The following is a 22,050-nucleotide window of genomic DNA, read 5'->3' on the forward strand; positions in this document are numbered from 1 at the left end:
TGAGAGAAAATTAATTAATAAAGCATTGACCAATTACAGTGGCTTGTTGGAAGTGAGAAAAGTTAGGCGGTTTGTTTAGAACGAATAGAAAACTTAGAATAATTAACTAGCCACACCTCCTTCGAATTAGCCACGCCCCGACCAATGAGATTGACATTTTCTAGTTTTAATAAATGTAATAAGATTAGAGAGAATTGGTTTATGTTTTTGCTGCGTATACTCTGTCCGTAAAATTGATTACCCAGTTTTATAAGAAAAATCATAACTGTAATCTATAAAAAATCGATTTTTTTTTTTGGTATGTTGAAAGGGTGTTTATGAATCGATCAAAAATTGTTTTTAACCATTTTAATTCTCTAAAAAATTTATTAGTGATGAATTTGATTTGAAATAAAAAAGCTTTGGTAATTCCGTTCTTCTGTTTAAAAATACCTAATGAACGGGCCGTGTGACCTGCATAATTTAGTGAGGTCATTGTATAATTTTTATTAAAGTTTTGTCTTATATTCATTCCTAGATAAATGTAACTTGTTTAAAGCGCGTATTAAAGTTATTAAAAAAAAAAAAAAAAAAAAAAACTACAGTATAAAAAGGTTAAAGCGACTCAGTGGGAGGAGTTTGCGAATGAAGTATATGATGGGAGATGATATTATGTAAACTGTGAATCTATACAAGAGTGTGTGAGAGATAGGTACCATCAGATGTGTGCACCTTCGTACAGCAGTAGTAGGTGGGAATATTCCCGTCAGTATGACCATCTATCTACACACATACAGGCTCATGTTGTAGGTGGTTCTCACATAACCGACTCATGTTAGAGCAGTATAATATTCCTACTGTATTATACTTGCGCGGCGCTTCTAATATCATAAATTATATGCTATAAAATTTTTTTTTATTGAAATTATTAAATGAGTATTTAAATTCTTCATTCACAGTTTTAGTAAAGAAACATGTTTTATGTTCGAAATATGCAGAGAATAATAATAAGAAAAACAGTAGAAGTATTTTCTTCCATTCAAGAAATATAGTTTCCTAAAAATACATCAGCAACAACAACAAAGAAGAGAAAAAAAAGCTTCTTTTAGTCGTAGTTGTCCTCTTGGGTTACTGCATTCCAGCACGTCAAATGATTCCAGAAGAGTTCATTACAGTAAAAGGCCGGTGTAGGAGATCAGCGCGCGACAACTATGCCGAAGACACGACGGATGCTGTTTTTTTTTTTCTTCTTTTGTTAATTCCAGATACATTCACATAGACCGAATTATTTTCTTTACATTCCATTTATTTATTTTTTATTTTTTGGGCAACTTCTTGTCCTCCATTTTGATTAATAATTATTTAATGTTATTTATATCTGTTATTTGGAAGGCGACTGGAATGTGGTTAAAATTAAAATTATGATTGATTAACCATCCGCTTTTAGAAAGCAACTTTCACTTTTACTTGCTTTCTGAACATTGCGAAAGTGACATTCAAAATTGAGTGGCATTCTCGTAAAGTAGGAACGAATTTTGAATTCTGTTTTAGAAATAAAAAGAGTTTAGCTCTAGCACGCTTTGCTAATCGGGATAATTTAGCATTCACATGGAGATATAAAACTAAACCACGTTCCATGAGGTAGTTTGTCAGGAGAGATAAGAGAGTGTAAATTTTGGAAGTGGTAAATGGTTGAGATGGTCGGGAAATTGGAAAGAATGGAACAGGATAGGGTACCGAAGAGGTTGTTCATTGGTGATCGCGGGTAGGAAGGAAGAAGCTGAGAAAGACTAAGAATGCGATGGGTACATGACGTGAACCTCCTACAAGGTATTAGGGGATGAGATGGTGGAAATGGGTGGCTTTAGAGAAGAGAGAGAGAGGAATGGAGGTATGGTAGTTGAAGAGGTTAGGGCTCTTAATGGGCTGTGAAGCCAAGAAATATGAAGAGGAGAGAAATGAGGGGAAAATATCAACCAAAACCATACACTGAATGGATCTTTTTTCCCTTACAAAAACAAAATGGTACCTTGAATTAACAAGCCTTTCAAAGTCTGTATCGGAGACCGGGAGGCTTGGAGACGTGGACCCCCAGTTATGGGAGACTCGATGTGGTACACGGATGGCTCCAAGATGGGAGAGGGTGTAGGGGCAGGAGTGTACGGGGTGAAGCCGAAATGTAGCTTTTCGGTTAGCCTAGGAAAGCTAGCTACAGTTTTTCAAGCTGAGCTAGCTGCAATTAGGTTCTGCACTACCGAGATTAAAGGGCGAGGAATTATTAATTCCAAGGTCGTAATTTTCTCGGATAGTCAGGCTGCTCTACGGGCAATTAGTTCCCACCAGGTCAACTCAAGGCTGGTCTGGGACTGTCTGGGTGCCCTGAAGGAAATTAGTGACCAAAATAAGGTCTTTCTGGTTTGGGTACCTGGTCATTCAGGATATAAAGGAAACGAAGTGGCAGATTTATTGGCCCGGGAAGGCTCTGCGGGACACTTCGTTGGCCCGGAGCCCTGTTTTGGGGTTTCGAAGTGTGTCAAGACTGCGGCCATTAATTTGTGGGTGCAGAGTAGGTCTCAGGAGTGGTGGCTCGCCACCACTGGACAGAGACAGGCGAAGGAGTTTATTAAAGGCTATTCGCCGAGGCTGACTGCAGAATTAATCCGTCAAGGCCGTGGGGCTATCAGGATGATTGTAGGCCTATTAACTGGCCACTGCAGACTCAGAAAACACATGCATCGCATGGGCCTGGCAGATGACAGCCTTTGTAGGTTCTGCCAGGAAGAAGAGGAAACTGCACTGCACGTGTTGTGCCAGTGTGAGGGGCTTGTATGGCTAAGGATGTTACTTCTCGGGGAGGAAAAACCAAGGCCTGAGAGCTTTACCCAGGAGTCACTCTCCAGAATTAAGAGTCTAATTAAACGGACGGGTCTGGAGGGTGAGCTCTAAAAGTCGGGGAGCCACAATAGATCCAAAGGGGTCGCAGTGGCGTAGGCCTTGTGGCCGCCCTTATTTAATCTTATCTTATCTTACCTTGAATTAATTTGGATAATCATAAGTGGTACTGAAAGAAGTATAATCCATGGATGGACTGCAATAAGAGCCGTGAGAATGTTAATTTCAGCTCTAAGAAATGGTACACTATGGGAGGCGCCACGATAGCCGAGCGGTTGGAGGCGAAACCTGTAAAGCTAATATGTATTTGTGGTACTGGGTTCGATTCCCGGTCTTAGGCCTTGAATTTTATTTAATGGTTAATAAAAGAAATTTACAGTCAAGTATGTTTGCTAGTCGCTTCCGTCCACGACATCTATTTGGTAGTTGGACGTTAAGCCCCGCCTGGAAAAATAGGAGATTGCTTTACTTTTACTTTACTTTACACTATGGGACCGATGATGAAAGTTAATGTTAAACCCAGTGGGGACGTAGAAAAAGGGAGGAAGAACTCGAGTTCCTCTAATCGGAAGACTTAAGATGGAGTTGGTCGTAATTAACCTGCAGAATGGCGACCTAAAATGCAGCAAGAGTCTAATGAAGAAAGGAAGACGACGACCCTATCAGCCAAACCTTATCAAATTGTGGAGGAACTACCTCTTATCACATCATAATCAATGAAATATACAGGGTGTCCATTTTAAGACGGCTCAAATGCATTTCACGCTTAAATGGTTGATCAGAGCGAAAAATGGTAGAGGAAAAATTTGTTGCCCGTCACCTCTAGTTTCAGAATATATGACTTGATTTTATATTCCTGCCCGCATACGCGGCTGACGCACGACCAAAAGTGAGGGTTCGCAGTTGACCCCCATTTTCAAATACAGTTTTAAGGAGTATAAAAAGTTATGAAAGAAACCTGAAACTGCAATTCGATATTTTCAAAATCTGGTATTTATTAATCATATTTCAATTTTTTAACTTGTTATCAAAGAGAAAGAAGAGCACGTGATAGGTCATTTTTATGTATTTTTTCATCCCCTTTCTACTAAAAATATTGCCAAGACAATAAAGCTAGTATTTTTCATAATATCGGGAAATAAGTAGTTTTCCGAGTGATTTTCTAAGCAATAATCAAATGTTAAGAGCTTTAGATGTTCACAAGCATACACAAAATGGCTAAAAATTAATTTTACATCTGTTACAAACAAGAAGATCTAATAATTAATTGGTAATTTTGGGAGAGTTGCGCTTAATTACCAAAAAAATTGGAAACCTCCTGCTATATATTTAAGTGATCAATATCTTTCATGTAAAGGATCAAACTTATTCCTTAATTTATCAAATAATGCTTTTTACGCAGCTTGGGCAGCATGTACTGTGCCTCCAAAGGTGCCTCCTCCTGGCCAGGTTAGCCAGGAGGTTATCAACTGCTCTCTGTATCTGAGAGAATATACACTCTTAAAACCATTTTCTTTTTTATTTTTAAGTGAGTGAAGCAATAACTTTATAAATTATTAGAAATTAATTAACGAAACAAAGTAAAATTACGAGTCAGAGGAGATTGCCACATTCCATCGCTTGAATTCTATTTACTGTTGTAATAATCTATTTTTAACAAATACTGGAAAATAATTTTTTAGTTATTCTTTAACAAAATTTATAAATTTGTCTCTCTTTCTTTAGTTTATTGTTTTATTTTTTAATTATTTTCTTCAATAATATAACAGTTATTTAAGTTATAGAAAAAAAAAAAACTTACAATAATTTAGGCAATTGAACTAAGTAAATAAATAAATTAAAAATGTAGAAGCAGAACTGCATTATCTACTGTAAAGTATGCATTTTAATTCAGGAAGCCGTGTCCAAGTTAGCTATCTAAGTAACAAGGTCACAGTGCTCACTAGTGTGTATAACTATTACCTTCCCATCCGCTATTTCACTTTCTGTTCATGTGTTTGAACAAATAGAATTATAATGAATTTATTCGTATTTGCAAACAAAACACGTGTTTAATCTAGATCGGCTTTTTTTTTTTTACAAATACACATGCAAAAAACACCTAGTAGTTGTATTTATTGAAACAGGTGGAGTTATTGTCGTAATTGTTAGGTTACATTCACCTAACATTCTCTAGTTAATTCAAAAAAATTGAAAAAAAAACTAAAGGAAGTAAATAATATTCTAAATTTTTATCACGCAAATAATAAAGGCGTGTGAGTGTGTCCATTAAATATTTTCAAAAATAGTTCTTTTAGAATGTATTATGTAAAATAAGACAACCATTATATGGTAAACATTCTAGTTTACAAGAAAACCTAAGTACGTATTAGTGAAAAAACAAAAGTCGTGTGAGTGTGCTCATTAGAAGTTAAATATTAAAAGTAGAATGGAAATCATGGTCAACTAAGCCGAAAATTACCAACAAAAACCGATCGCATTCGGCTAGTAAAAGAGAAATGAGATGTTAAAAAGCACGGCTAAGACTGGATGGGTTACAGATCTAGTAATTCCTGGTATTTGCTGTTCTCTAACCCATCGGTCTTTAATGGCATAGGTTTGGACTGACTTTACTACTCTGTAATGAGTTTATTCGCTATATCTCAGGAACGGATAATCGCAGAAACTTCAAATTTGATATTTCACTCAGGTATCACCAGGGGAAGCGACAATTAATTTTTGGTCAAAATAGGTGCACCGGAAGTACCACTTTACTGAATAGATTTTTCACTTTTTTAACTTTTTTTCAAAAACCACTTCTCCGATTTTCTCCAGACTTGGTACAATTATAGCTCACAAATAATTCTACAACTTTTATAGGAAACATTTTTTGTAAATCATTCGATTAAGGGCACTTTTGGGGGACGGGGTGGTGGTTGGTCAGTCCAATTATTACAAAATTTCAATTAAACACACGCTTTATTGTACGTTTCTAAATGGTTGAAATTACGAGCTGAAGTATGAATGAAATATTGGGTACTAACTTTTAATGTGAAGAGAAATGGAAAAAATGCGTCAAATAAGTTGACATTACTTGAATACTTTTTGAAGTCAGGATATTGCTTATCTAAAGATAACTTCATTTAAAGGAAATCAAAGCTAGCTTAACAAAGACAGCTATAAAAGTCTTTTAAAACATTTCAAGTGGTTTGGATTGCTTAGAAAATGATGTTAAAATGTGCGAGAGCAGCATGTAACTTTTGCTTCTTCTTCTGCATCTTGTTGTGACCAACCAAACCTCTTTATGTCGTACAATATGTCGGCAAAAGGCTAAAGCACCGCACCATTCCCCCTAATGCCTTTCTTTGCTACAATAGTACAATACAATTTTTAATTGTCTCATTTTTTTTTTTTTTTAGCGCAACAAAGCCATTTTTTTACTTGCCACTTACAAAATGGTAGTCTACCGCTTCTTAGTAAGACCGTACCAGCTACAGAAGTAATTATGCAAGATGTGGACGAACAATATCTACTTTGATGGATGTTTTTTTTTTCTGCTTCTTGCATTTGCCATCTAAGTAGGAAAATAGCCACGGTTTTAAGCACTTGGAAACGAGGAAGTTGACAATGACCTCTTAGAAGGAAATCGTGTACTTCCGTTTTGCTTATATCATACTATGTTCTATAACTGCAGTAAAAATTAAGGCAATTTTTATTTAGAGAAATTTCGTTTGAAGATGCGGTTAAAGGTATGAATAAATAATACATTATTATTTAAAAGTCTATAAAGTCGGGCATTAATGTAAGCATAAGCTTGTTAGTATTTGCTACTGGGTATGCTAAGCCTATCTCCTGAGCATCAGGCTTTGCCAGAATCAGTGTTGGTTTTCTTGTTGGACTGGAATACCCAACGGGACAAGGAATAAATGACTTCTACGTCTCCACTTGTCGGGGAATCCAGGTAAGACTTGATGATCTTAGTAGATCCGTAGAGCAAGTTAAAAGATTATCGGCTTTAATTTAAATCAGCGAAAATCGTCCATATTTATGGCTATAAAACTTCAAACTATAAATAACTGTGTGCACTTAAATGTAGGACAAGTGGATGACGTAGTGTTTATAGCTAGAGCTAATTTCTTGCTTTTTTTTAAATTTTTTTTTTATTTAAGACGCTCCAAGTTGGTTAGATCAAAGGAAGGCTTGGAACTATCCATCAGTAGAGGGGAAGATTGTCTGTGTGTTTGTGGAAGTCTGTACAGTTCGCTTGGCTCATTCAGAGTCTTGGCTCTTAGTACCTCCCACTATTACAGCATCACTCGGTATCATCTCAACTAGCTTCATCTCTATCTTCCTTGCCAACAGACTTCGTCTTTCTTCCACAGCTCACATTGCTTGTTACCCAGAGCTTGGAGACATTTCCTCTTTTTCATTTTATTTTTTAACTAAACATCAAACACTCATTCCAACGCATGAAATCATCTTCCAATTAAACACTTCAAGAACTAATTATGAGCGTTAATTAATTTTGCACAATCGGAATTGCGCAACTATTTTATACTAATGGCCGATAAGTACTCAAGTACAGACGAGCCTCCCATAAAGGACACTCTCACTAGCGACCACCTCTATTTGCGGACAGTTTTTGGATTTCTCCGTTTTACCCCTATACACTTTCTATATAAAAGAACCTCCGTCTAACGGACACTCTACATAGCGACCGCGGACATTGATTTTGGGGAACGGATTAAATGTTTCACCTCCCACCAACGACCACCTTATTCTTAAAAGTTCGTTTGACGCGGTGATCAAAAGAATTATCCCCTCTCAAGTTTTTGTTTTTTTCTGGTTTTTCCTAAAGTTTCCTATATAAGCTCCATACATCTTGTACCATTTTAATCATTTTTCAATATTACTTTGGACGAACAATATTATTTTTTCCGATATGTCTCTCAAACGAAAGTGGGTTAACTCTAGAAGAGAAAATAAATATGTTGGAAGATTTTGCAAACACCAAATCGAGCCATCGTCAACTTGCCGAAAGGTTTGTTCTATTTTTCTAATAATAGATGATAGTATGATGATAACTTCACCATAAATTATTATTGTTATGAATAAATGTGATGATTATTATAAAAATTATTGAATAAGTCAATAATATGTAGTTTTTTGATAAATTTTTTGGATAATTAAGAAGAATTTGATGCATATCATATAGCTAAATAATTATGCAATTAGGTACGTTTTTAAATCTATTAATAATAAACAATTTTTAAATAGATGTTTGGAAAAAAAACAACATATTTTTTCGTTATGTAACTTGGCTACCTCCTTCTAACGACCACCTCCAATAGCGGCCACTTTGCTTTCCCCCGCCAGGGTCCGTAATTGAGAGGTTCGACTGTACTGTAATTTTAAGCTTGAAATAGTTGAAAATGATAATTATTCCTGAGTTTGCTGAATTTCGCTTAATCTTAAAAAAAATTCATTCAAGGACTTCAGTTATTTGTGGCTTTACTAACTTAGTAACTTTTTTTCTCCCCGCGTTTATTTGGGCTGCAATCAGTAAGTAGTAGATGCAAACGAAGGGGAGAAGTTACTCAGTGGTAACACTCTAAAACATTAAACTGTTAGTTAGAGAGAAGATTATGGGGTCACAGTCGATTAAGGCGTCTTGCTGTGTTGTCAGGAACGAGTTCTAGAAGAAAGATTTTTGAGCTAGAGGATTTGCTTGTGATGATTGCAGGTTGAATTGGAGTATCAATAATTTGGACTAAAAACTTATTGTATGGTTTTCTGTTGGCACCTAAATTAAAAAATCTAATTCGAACTTTAAGCCATATTTCGTTTTTGAATTACGATTGATCATTAAAACCTAAAATTTTATCGTTAAACAACAAGTATGACACAAAAATCAATTTATTCCCCTCCTTCCACCACCCCCCCCCCAAATGCTCCTAATAAAGGTAATTAGATTGAGGGTGGTGTACCGTTAGCATTTTCAAGTTTAAACTAAACCAAATAAAAGTTGATGTGAGAATTTCATTGAACTTTAAACCTATTCCGCAATAAAGATTTAATTAATAACATTCTCTCACATTTGAGATTCTAACATTTCACTTGATGACCCTTAATATTATATAAGTGGAAGAACAATGGATTATAGTAAAGTGGTACAACACAGGAGAACGTTATCACTTCGACAGAACCCTTTAAAAATGAACATTACCTGGTAATTATTTCAACTAAAAGTAAAAAGCATTTAAAACACTAAATGGAATATGATGGTAAAAGATAACTGCTACTCGTAAAACCATGGGCGGTGAGAAGGTCTAAATATAAATAGTCTTTTGAAATAAAATTTAATTACGGAAGCGACAAGGAATCTACCCAGAATTCTGGACATATAAATCATAATTCTGGGAAAATAAATTCAGTTTTTATTACTGCACTCTACAATGAAATTATCCTGCAACAACCTAACCCCTCTTCGAGAACTGCTCTCCAATGCATGCACCAAGAAAAATGATGAAAGTGAAAGTTCCTAGTTCTATGAGTAGGCAATATACACAAGAAGTTTGTAGACAATCTTGGGAGCCGCCATTTTGGAGGAAGTCTAAAAAGAAAAGGGGAATCATCTTCAGTAAATAGTTATTTTAAAAAAAATACATTTAAAGATTAAACCCTTACCAACTATAGAGCCGACATCACACATAGTAGCACTCCAGAAAGAAGTTTTCTCTAAAGAAGTACCCCTTAATTGAATTATCAAATAAAAAAAAGTTTTTTAATTAAATTCTTAAAAGAGTTGCTAAGTTTAACTTAATTAGGCCTATGTTTTTTCACCTAATAGTAAAATAGATCAGGGTAGAAAGTAACAAATTGGGCATGTTACACACTAATCCCGAATTCTAAAACTTGAAAGATTTTTACACATTTTCAAACTTCTAAGTAAAGTTTGTTTAAGTAATCTTATTATCAGCTAGCTAATAAACTAAATTAAATGTTTTAGCTTCAATATTTAACCAAAATATGACAGTGAAAGAAAATTATATTAAGAATACACAATATGTATTATTACTTTTAATACTTTTAAATGGTTTATTAAATTTATGTAATGTTTTAGCATTATACAAAAAAATTGTTCTAAAACAGAAAGTAAAATGTAAATCTCTCTATAATTTAACCTTTGAAACCGAAGAACTTACAAAAACGGACTATAGAATGCGGTAGGTGATGGGTCCCACAGTAAAGTTTAACCTAAGTATGGTAATAAAGAAATTAACAAAATATAAAAATGGAATGGATCGTAATTACAAGTTTAGGCTTGAGAATTAGAGTGAGAAAATTAGACTGTGTGTGCCCATCTCGTGTTGTAATAGTGATTTAATTTAGGTTCTACCAGGGGGTCGAATTTGAAAAGGCGTTTCAGTATACTGCACGGTTCAAGCAACTGTGTAATTTTTGTGAGTATCAAATGGGTTACCAAAATTCAATAATAGCTTTTCTGGATTTTCTTTAATTTCCTAAAGAATGCTGTCAAATGAACAACTGAAACATGACCTTCGATTTAACTTATATCAAACCCTCATCAATTAAGCTTGAAAATTTTCCATAAAACATTGAATTTAATGAGGTTGTAGGAGAGATGTGACATCACGTATCGTTCAACGTGTAAACTTTCACAATTCTTATTACGAAAAACTGATATTAACTTGAAATCTTAGTATGGAAAGTGATAATCTCATTAAAACGGATTATCAAGATGAGGCAACATGCCATTTTTGGTTTTCAAGATAGTCAGTTCAAGTACACACATTAAATATTTTACCAGATATAGGAGAATGTAAAATTGCAATTCATGAACAAAAATAAAATCATAAAGACTTACCCCGCATGTTGATATAAGAAGCTGTAATTCCATTAGAACAAGTGCAGACACTATTAAAGAACTACATGTTACACCTTTTTAAGTAAAACAAATCACACTACTTCCAAATACTGTGTCTGGTCACTGCACTGAGTTATACTATCAGAACAGTGGTACCTTGATATTAGTAGCCGTGGCATTCTTCGCTGGAAATAAATTATTTTGTTGGTAATTTTAGGTTATATTTCCATATATCATTTTGGCGGTAACTATAAACTCTATAGCTGGCTGTGGTCTCCCCTTAAGTTCAGTTTGTGCGGCCATGTTTTCTAGAACTTATTATCTCCTCTAATTTTATTAATTTATTATAGTGTTAAATAGTTTTTATGGTGTAAATTGTTTAAATTATTTGTGTTTAAGTTATTCTTAGAGTGTGATGTTCGGTTTAGTTGCGTGTTAAGTTCAATTTCTGTGTTAAATTAGTGAAAGTTTACGAAGTGTTTATTGGTGATCACCTTTGGAATAGGATGTCTTCATTTAAAGCAATAATTACTACTTAAATAAGGTACTACTTTAACAAACATACATTTACACGTCAATATTATTAAATTAATAGTCAATTATTGTATCTTTATTACTTTTATTAATAGAGTTTAAACTAAGTTGCAATCGAATGGTTATGGTTATACTGGGTTGGTTTTGTACAGCAATAGATAATTGGGAATCATTGTTTAATTTCTTTAGTTAATTAAGCAAGTTCTAATTTATTCTTTAATCTTGTCCCATGTTGATAATGATTAATACTTTAATAATTAACAATATTCCGAATGTTGCTGAGAAGTCAAGTTTCTTTTCAACACCGTTCGGTGTGCTAGTGGGCAACTCTTTAAAAATATTCATAATGGTGGTCTTATAGATGTATTTAAATCTTTCCAAATATTCAGAAAAACTTTCCTTTTAAAATAATAATTTTCCCTCAGTTCTAAAATTAGTTTTTTCTTTCAAGTTTCCTTTTTCAGTGTTTCTCAAATATGAAGTACAATAGTTATGGTAAAGACCAAAAAGGTAGATTAAAAATTCTATTCTTAAAATGTACATTTTATATGAGAATTTTGCTAATAATAAAAAATGCATAAAATGCAGATTATTTTTTAAAACAAGGAAATTTAGATGTGATATAAGTTATAATAAACGTTAAGGTAATGAAATCACTCAAAAATAAAAAAGTATCACTTACTCGGAATGTTGTATTATTCATCAATTTTGAATGATCTATTTTCTTCAAATTGAATTATTTTAAGGAAAAACAAAAGGAGCTTACATATATTTTAAATCTTTAATAGATATAATGTTACTACTAATTATGCAATTTTATTCGAATTTAACATTAATTTTCTATTTCTACTTTTGTTACAGGTAAGTGTCTTTCTCTTCTACAAGTTTGGTTTCAATGTGTACCTTAGAATGAATGAACATGTTACAAAACTACCAACAAAGAGAGATAAAACAAGGTATTTATTCATACAGACACAAAATGACACTTAATTTACATAATTAGATGTTTATTGTTAAATAATAACCTGACTTTAGCTGGCCTTGAACTGTTCTTGTGACAGTGAGAGACCTTATGCTCTATTGTATTAGAAATTATTAATTATGGTTACATTATAACTTTAAGCCAGTTGGGTTTTGATGATAGATGCAATAATTTATGTGTAAGATATTATTTACTGGAAGGTCTGGAGCAACATTCTAAGTTAGAACTGGAAAACTGATGGATTCTTTGTTGTATTTCGGTTAAACGGATACAGAATTCAAATTTGAAATGATTGGCTAAACTAGCTGCGTTGAAGGTGTTCAGTTATTGTGAATGCATGTCGAAATTGGTGTACAACTGTTCCAGGGGGCTGAAAATTGTTTCTTCTATTAAAGATTGACTTTTAGTTCAGCTGCAGTTACGTTTTATGTTGCGGAATACTGAATAAAAAATAGAAACATATATTTAAAGCTTGATAGCGGATATTGACACTTGGCGTTGAATAGACATAATTAACATAGTTCTATTCTTTTAATTCTATAACTGGTACCGGGAAGAGATTAGTTCTGTGGTTAGTGCATTGCAGATCCAGATCTAGATCTTGGAGTCCAGTCTGTCTTCCATTAGATTTTCTCTTGCAAGAAGCTACTTACAGATAATTGACTGGTGATGAACAGTACTGTACAATACTGTATGTAACGAGAAGTTTAAACTGAAGTTGTAAAGTACATTGCATTCTGTTATTGCATGAAACTGAAATCGTTTGAAGTAAAAATCTTCAGCCAATTACAGCATGGAATTTAACCAAATTTTATTGTGTATGCCATAATAAAATTGAATATAATTCTGCTTTTTAATGCCATTCTAAATTAATGATTGGTACAGATGTAATAAAAAAAATATACAGACAGAAGTTAATTAAATGTATTCTTAATCGTTAACAGTTTTTTAAATTTAATTTCTAAATTGTTGCAAATCTTGAAGTAAAATTCGATTTCAAATATAAGTGGTCGATGAATACAGTGGTCAAAAAAAGTACTCATACACCAAGTTTTCTTGCTTTATCTACTGAACTTCTGTTTCTAGGATGACTATTTCTTCAGCACTGAAATCGAAGATAGTAACAATGAATTTAATGCTCTCATTTTCTTTTATAAACATAAAGAATTGATTAAAAAGCAGAAAAATAATTTATTCTATGCAAAATAAGTATTCATACACTCAGTCTGAATGTTATAATTAGCGCAAACCTAAAGACCTAATATTTTGTAAGCAATCCCTTTGCATTTGTTATTACCTGAAGCCTCCTTGGCATAGATTCCACCAGGTTTTAGTGTCTCTTGAGATGTGATTTCTGCCCATGATTTCTTTAAATGGGTTATGAACTCTTTTCTGGAAGAACATTTCAATTTTCGAATTTTCCGCTCCAAACAAGACCATAAATTTTCAATATGGGTTTTATTTTTCTGTTTTTTAATCAATTCTTTATGTTTATAAAAGAAAATTTGAGCATTAAATTCATTGTTACTATCTTCGATTTCAGTGCTGAACAAGTTGTCATCCTAGAAACAGAAGTTCAGTAGATAAAGCAAGAAAACTTAGTGTATGAATACTTTTTTTGACCACTGTTTTTTTTTTTTTTTTTTAAAGTTAGGTGCTACGTTAACCGTGAATTTGGTGAAGTATGTTTGTTAGTACCTGGCGTAGTACCTAGGACCGCGTCACCTAATTAGGTACTTTGGACAAGTAAAGCCCGCTTGAAAAAAATTATTATCATTACTTTTTTGTTTTTCTTTTTGGATTAGTGAATCAATCACCAAAAACGATGTACCTATAATATACATACGAGGGTCGTTTGAAAATATAGTAAATACGTAATCAAGAATTTGTTAGAAACTTTTTATTACTCATATTTTAGAATAATACAACAATCTGGAAACATATGGTCCTCCAAATTTTTAATCATATGTTTCCTTTAAAACTAAATACGACAATATATTTTTATATTTCAATCCCTACATTTCTCCCCGCTTTACTTAGCTATCTACCTCTCCATCTTCAGCTCATCTCTTCCTTCTCTTCCTTTTCTGGTGCAGTAGCACCTATCCTTGCCCTTAATTGGTCCGCATGCTTTCTCTTAAGTTCACCTTCTGACATGACTAGATATGATAACTCTCCAGTCCTGCAGTTAATCATACCCGGTTTCCATCCTTTCCCTAATTCATTCTTTATCCAAACCTCTTGCCCCTCTATAAATTCCCTTTTTTGGATACTTAGATCGTGGTATCTTTTTTGTTTCCAGATCTCCTTTTCCATTTCTTCCTTAGGATCTGGCTTCAACCTATCCAACACAGTAGGGAGTCTTCTTTTCAAAAATAACTCAGCCGGTGATTTATGAGTAGTTCTGTGAGGTGTGTTCCGATAGCTCAGCAACAACCTTGCTACCTTTTCTTGAGGGCTGCCTCCTTCGTCCTTCCCCGCCAGATATCGTTGTTTAAAGGTTCTAATGAATCGCTCCACTAATCCATTAGATTTTGGGTGATATGGAGTGGTTCTGATGTGTTTTATCGCGTTTCTATCACAAAAATTCTTGAACTCTCCGGACCTAAATTGAGGTCCATTATCAGTCACTAATTTTTTACTGCTCCTAGGCTCTCTGCACCCACATAGGCCAGTAATAGTTGTTTTCTTATTTCTCTGCGGGTCATACACGTACCTCCAAGGCCCTTCACCTCGCATCTCCTTTCGAACTGGTCTAAATATTGTTCTAGACTCACCTTTGTCCGGTCAAATGGGTCAAAAGAAAATCTCTCCATTTTCTTCTGCAACTCCCCCATCCCGTCCAATTCCTCCTGCTCCATCAGGTCTCGGCTTTTTCTTGATTTAGGCATTTTGATCCTCGTCGCCAATATAGTAAATACGTAATCAAGAATTTGTTAGAAACTTTTTATTACTCATATTTTAGAATAATACAACAATCTGGAAACATATGGTCCTCCAAATTTTTAATCATATGTTTCCTTTAAAACTAAATACGACAATATATTTTTATATTTCAATCCCTACAGAAAAGTCCGTGCAAAGTCAGAGAGATAGCAGCACTGGCGCGTATCGAGGTTATGTTTAGTTAGTAGCATCTCTTGGAAGAACACACACCAAGTTTCAGCCAGATCGGTCTATTTCTTTGTGTTAGGCATTCGTTTGAATCGAGGAAGTCGAGTGATTTTCAAAAAATGGACGAAAAAGAATTTCGTGTGTTGATTAAACACTACTTTATCAAAAGCAAAACGCCTCAGGAGACTAAAGAGAAGCTTGATAAACATTAGGGTGACTCTGCACCTTCGATTAGAACAGTTTATAAGTGGTTTCAAAATTTTCGGAGTGGCCATATGGGCACAAGTGACGCTTAACGTTCTGGACGCCCCTGTTGAGGTTACTACTCCAGAAATCATTGAAAAAATCCATGATATGGTGATGGATGACAGAAGAGTGAAGGTGCGTAAGATTGCTAGTGCTGTGGGCATCTCGAATGAACGGGTACATAATATTTTGCATCAACATTTGGACATGACAAAGCTATCCGCAAGATGGGTGCCGCGATTGCTCACGCTTGACCAAAAACGAAATCGTGTGAAGTGTTGCAAGGACGGTTTGCAGCTGTTCCAGAAGAATCCGCAGGACTTTAAGCGTTGTTTCGTCACTGTGGATGAAACATGGATACATCACTACACTCCTGAGACCAAAGAACAATCTAAACAATGGGTTACCAAGGGGGAATCTGCGCCAAAAAAGGCGAAGACAGTTCCTTCGGCCGGAAAGATTATGGCGACTGTCTTTTGGGATTCGCAAGGAAAAATCTTCATCGACTATCTGGAAAAGGGTAAAACTATTACAGGTGCATATTATTCATCGTTATTGGACTGTTTGAAAACCGAGCTGCAAGAAAAACGCCCACGATTGGCCCACAAAAAAGTCCTTTTCCATCACGACAACGCACCAGCTCACACCTCAGCAGTTGTGGTCGCAAAATTAATGGAAATAGGGTTCCAACTCGTTTCACATCCCCCCTATTCTCCAGACCTGGCTCCCTCGGACTACTATTTCTTCCCCAATATGAAGAAATGGCTGGCGGGAAAAAGATTTTATTCAAACGAAGAGGTGATTGCAGAAACGAATGGCTATTTTTCAGACTTGGACAAATCCTATTATTCGGAAGGGATCAACAAACTAGAGCAGCGTTGGACGAATTGTATAAGCCTAAAAGGAGACTATGTTGAAAAATAAAAAAGGTTTACCCAAAAAAATTAAGTAGTTTTTATTTTTGCACGGACTTTTCAAACGACCCTAGCGTACCACTAGCTTGAATACCAGAGTCCCTCACAGCCTTCTCCAACGCCAGGTTAAATAAAAGTAAGAAGGATAAATAAGAACATTTGCGATGGTAAACATGTACAGGAGTAAAACAAGTCGCTATCCTGAAGCACGCCTGCAAATATTGGGGGGGAAAAAATAGATGAGCCAGATGCGGGACCTAGAAGAAATGATTTAGAATTAGCTGGAAGGAATTATAAGTTTTTAAATGCATTTTAGAATGTTGCAAGCGTCTGAAAAAGACAAAAAACTGACGCAAGTTTCTCAAGATGAAAATGGAAATATCAACCATCTAATTGTTGGGCACAGAAAATTGAATTCAAACGAAAAGAAGCCACAAAACTGGAAAAATAAAAATAAAATTCAAAAACCGTTAAATAATTTCTATCCAACCAAAATGCAAACTACAACAGAAAATAACACGTTAAAAAGAAAAGCAAACTGACCTATCACGAATAAAGTATAGTTATTTAGGTAACCAGTAATAGAAAGTAATTAAACTACTTTGTTAAATTAAATAACAAAATTACTCTTTGAAACAAAATTACTTCGAATTCCAAAATAACTTACTTCAATCACAATTTTTTGTTAACCGAAAATTATTTCACGCTTTAAAAAACTGGCCTTGAGAAGTGACAATGAGTAATACAATCTAAAAAAGCGCATTTGGTATAGAGGTATTTTTTACCTTTTGCTATCTACAGAAGGAAATGGCAAATTAAATGTTAATTCGCCGGATGTAAAAAAGGAATTGAGAAATTTCTAATTTTGAAAATAAAAGTAAAATACAAATATATATACGAGGGTCGTTTGAAAAGTCCGTGCAAAAATAAAAACTACTTAATTTTTTTGGGTAAACCTTTTTTATTTTTCTACATAGTCTCCTTTTAGGCTTATACAATTCGTCCAACGCTGCTCTAGTTTGTTGATCCCTTCCGAATAATAGGATTTGTCCAAGTCTGAAAAATAGCCATTCGTTTCTGCAATCACCTCCTCGTTTGAATAAAATCTTTTTCCCGCCAGCCATTTCTTCATATTGGGGAACAAATAGTAGTACGAGGGAGCCAGGTCTGGAGAATAGGGGGGATGTGAAACGAGTTGGAACCCTATTTCCATTAATTTTGCGACCACAACTGCTGAGGTGTGAGCTGGTGCGTTGTCGTGATGGAAAAGGACTTTTTTGTGGGCCAATCGTGGGCGGTTTTCAAACAGTCCAATAACGATGAATAATATGCACCTGTAATAGTTTTACCCTTTTCCAGATAGTCGATGAGGATTATTCCTTGCGAATCCCAAAAGACAGTCGCCATAATCTTTCCGTCCGAAGGAACGGTCTTCGCCTTTTTTGGCGCAGATTCCCCCTTGGTAACCCATTGTTTAGATTGTTCTTTGGTCTCAGGAGTGTAGTGATGTATCCATGTTTCATCCACAGTGACGAAACAACGCTTAAAGTTCTGCGGATTCTTCTGGAACAGCTGCAAACCGTCCTTGCAACACTTCACACGATTTCGTTTTTGGTCAAGCGTGAGCAATCGCGGCACCCATCTTGCGGATAGCTTTGTCATGTCCAAATGTTGATGCAAAATATTATGTACCCGTTCATTCGAGATGCCCACAGCACTAGCAATCTCACGCACCTTCACTCTTCTGTCATCCATCACCATATCATGGATTTTATCAATGATTTCTGGAGTAGTAACCTCAACAGGGCGTCCAGAACGTTCAGCGTCACTTGTGCCCATATGGCCACTCCGAAAATTTTGAAACCACTTATAAACTGTTCTAATCGAAGGTGCAGAGTCACCATAATGTTTATCAAGCTTCTCTTTAGTCTGCTGAGGCGTTTTGGCTTTCATAAAGTAGTGTTTAATCAACACACGAAATTCTTTTTCGTCCATTTTTTGAAAATCACTCGACTTCCTCGATTCAAACGAATGCCAAACACAAAGAAATAGACCGATCTGGCTGAAACTTGGTGTGTGTTCTTCCAAGAGATGCTACTAACTAAACATAACCTCGATACGCGCCAGTAGTGCTATCTCTCTGACTTTGCACGGACTTTTCAAACAACCCTCGTATATGCTCACGGGATATAGCAGCAACTGACGATTACGCACTATAAATTCGAGAGGGTTAACGAGTTTGGCTATCTAGGGTCTCCTAGTTAGTAGTGAAAATCTAGAGAGCCTGGAAATTAAAAGAAGAATTATGGCCGCAAATAGGTGCTATTTTAGCCTAGTGAAGTACATCAAAAGCAAGCTTATCTCCCGCAGCACGAAAATTCAAACGTACATCCGGCCTGTGCTTATACGATATACGGCTCCGAAGCATGGACGATGTCAAAAGTAGATGAGCGGTCCTTGGCGGTATTCGAGCGGAAGGTTCTCCGTAGAATCTATGGCCTTGTACGTGATGGACAGAACTGGAGGATCAGGAAAAACCGGGAGGTCTATGCTTTGTTCAAGGAACCGAATATCGCCAAAATTATATAACTCGGAAGACTGCGATGGGCAGGGCACGTGGCAAGGATGGGGGATGAAGAAATACCCCCCAAAAAAATTATAGATGGTAGCGAACAAGGTCCCAGGAGGGTAGGTAGAACCAAGAACGCGATGGCAGGAATGTGTGGCAAGAGATGCTTTGGCATTGCTAGGATTTCGTAACTGGAGGGCGGCTGCGCAGGAAAGAGAGGCCTGGTGGGCACGTCTTGAGGAGGCCAAGACTCTTCATGAGTTGTAGCACTATTTAAGAAGAAGAGAAGAAGAAGACTTTTTAAACTTACTTTTATTTTTTTGGTTAAATTCGATATTATAATTTTGGTCCTTCATTTTACAAATTTTAATCATTCATAAATTGGGACAATTCTAAATGAGTTTCCCAACTTCGCGAATCACCTCATAAATTTTCTTTCAATTTGGTTAGAACTCTATATGAAATAAAAACTATTAATGTTTTCCCGTTCAGGATTGTACAAGAGTTTAATATCAAAACTTGGACTTGCTCCCTCAGCCTGTATAATGTAATACGTATGTGGCCTTAACAAATAAAATAAAAAGTTAATACATGGCTCGTTAAAATGAAGTTAACTGGAGAGGTTAACAGAGAAGGGCATAACCTTTTAAATACACACGTTAATACTGTTCGCTGGCGATCTCCCTCCTCTATTGTGAGTGACTTTCCATTCATTGTACCAGTGGGTGGTACAGTGCTACTGGGATGCTGTGTGTCAAGTTGTAAATAGTCTTCTCACTGACCCTCGTCAATAACCCCCCTCCACTTCGCTTCCTGCTAATTGAGCCCAACCTGTTCTTATAGAACTTTCTAATTATAGCTCTGTAATATTAGTCTCTTTGTTTCTTTTGTTTTTTTCTATTTATTTTTGAATTTTTGACTTTTGTTTCAGTACTTTACACGGGTTTCTAAATTAATCTTTTTAAAAACTCGCAATTTTTAAACATTCACACTTAATTCTTGGTGAAGAATCCTTTAAATCTGTCTAAATAAAATGCACAGAATCGTATTATTGAACCTTTTTATTTTGTTTTCTACAACTTTCAAGTCTTCTTAACAGATCTATATCAATAAACAGTTACTACTTTTCATACATATCGACATTTTTTTAATTTAAAAAAGTTGTGTCAAATGTTAATATCTGCCCCACTGGTGGGGTAGCTTTGAACACAATATAAAATAGAAAGAAATGATATTACTTTACTCTGAATCTACCTTCTATCAGTTATTTCTCTCACTACCACATTACTTTCTCTTTTGAACCACTGAAATCTAGTCCAAAAAAATCAAAAATGACTCAGTTCGGGATGTTGTACCCGAAGTGATGATGGGTTTAGGAAGTTTGAACAAAATATTCGGTTTGTTGCACTTCTTAATGTAGCTTCGGACCCACTTTCCCCTTCTCTGCGATTAAACAAAAAAAAAGTCACAAACTTGCAGCTCGGTAGAGCGGCACATTTTGACTGTGATGTTGAAATGTATCCTCTCTCCTTCCATAAAAGAAAATATAATATCCAACACTTTTTACTAGCAAATAGAAGTCTAAGTGTAAATACTAGGTTTAAATATACGGATTCCAAATGTTAATATGGACTAACAATCTATTAGATCTGGATTGCTGCAAAAAAATTACAGTTATAAAGGAGGATTTGGGAATTTTATCTTTTATAGAAAAAGAGAAAAAAATTGTCAAAGTTGGATGTTTTTGAACGTTACGCTTTTTCGGGCAGTTTTTTACGATCAACCCTTTATAAAACTGTCCTACCGGACAGTTTAATTATTTAATACTGTTTTCAAGTTTTTAGGTTAGAATTTGAATTATATGTACCCGCAATAAATTCACCCATTAGCTTAATTACTGTAGTGTTAAATTTTTAATTACTGTCTATAGTATTTAATTGGCATATCTTGGTTTCTCCTTGATAATTTGTAAAATATCCAGATCTCTCAGTTTTATTCTGTAGCCCTGATGATTAACTAAGTATAGTTCGAAATTTCGTCGTAAACATCTGTTATTTATAAATAGAACTAAATTCAAGATTTATTTCTTAAAAATAATTTTGATTGGCCAAGAACTACCAACTTAATGAATCAAATGATATTTCTTCAGTTTTAATTTTTCTTAGTCAGAACGAAAGATATATAATTTTTAGAATTTATTAAAGAAAAGCGGATTTAATGCCATTCACAAATCTTCGTGCATGAAAATCTGAAAATGCAGAACTTTTTTTCCTGTAAACGTCGTAAACAGACCATATTGATTTCCGTTATGAAATTTATTTCTTCTCTTTTTCCAAAAGTCGAAGTACTCAATGTTTATTAATGAACGATTCTCTATACGTGTGCTACATTTTGTATGCAGAGTTAGAGACATGTTCGTTCATAGTTAGGAATACTAATTAACTCTGAGTGATTTCATAAAACGCGAGTTCACTTCATTATGAGAAGTCAGTTATGCTTTTTTGATTCCATTATTAGTTTAAACTGAGATTTGTTTTTGGGAGTGAACCTGAACATAATTATCTAATTATCAGATTTCATCTTAAATGATATGGTGATTATACTTTGATTGGACCATTGCCATCTCCTCTTAGATTTTGATTAAAAACATCAGAATCAAAAATAGATTATTAAATTATTGAATTTGAGAAATGTAGCAAAAAAATGTTGTGAGTCGATTTTGATCTAATTATTTATGCCAGCAAATCGTTTTTTTCGAAAATGAAATTTACTAAACATAAAATGACTCTGTTAACTTTCCGAAAATATGGACAATTATAGTGCCTCATTTGCCTTTAAAACTGTGCACAATTCCCGTTTTCTAGCTGAATTTATGAACGAGATATTTGGTAACAAAGTTGGCGAGTTTTTCTCATGTTCTAATAGTGTAATACTTTTGAAAATATGTACGATT

The 22,050-nt window shown here is 34.8% G+C and overlaps 1 protein-coding gene across 12 annotated transcripts in view; it reads left to right on the plus strand.

Moving 5' to 3' along the window:
• The window catches only part of LOC141460413 (protein couch potato-like), a 650,649-nt gene that overhangs the window by 55,757 nt on the left and 572,842 nt on the right, over positions 1–22,050 (plus strand). The window contains exon 1 of one of the 12 annotated variants that reach the window (XM_074140394.1): positions 11,030–11,282. The exons of 10 other annotated variants lie outside the window; for them this stretch is intronic. The gene's annotated coding sequence lies outside the window, so the exon portion shown is untranslated. Of the gene's footprint in view, positions 1–11,029; positions 11,283–22,050 lie in introns of those variants that run through there. One more of the 12 variants, XM_074140393.1, reaches the window with a different exon arrangement.

This window comes from Rhodnius prolixus, unplaced genomic scaffold (genome assembly GCF_049639745.1).
Source record: "Rhodnius prolixus isolate KJV_2025 unplaced genomic scaffold, Rpr scaffold_6, whole genome shotgun sequence".
Classification (NCBI taxonomy): Eukaryota; Metazoa; Arthropoda; class Insecta; order Hemiptera; family Reduviidae; genus Rhodnius; species Rhodnius prolixus.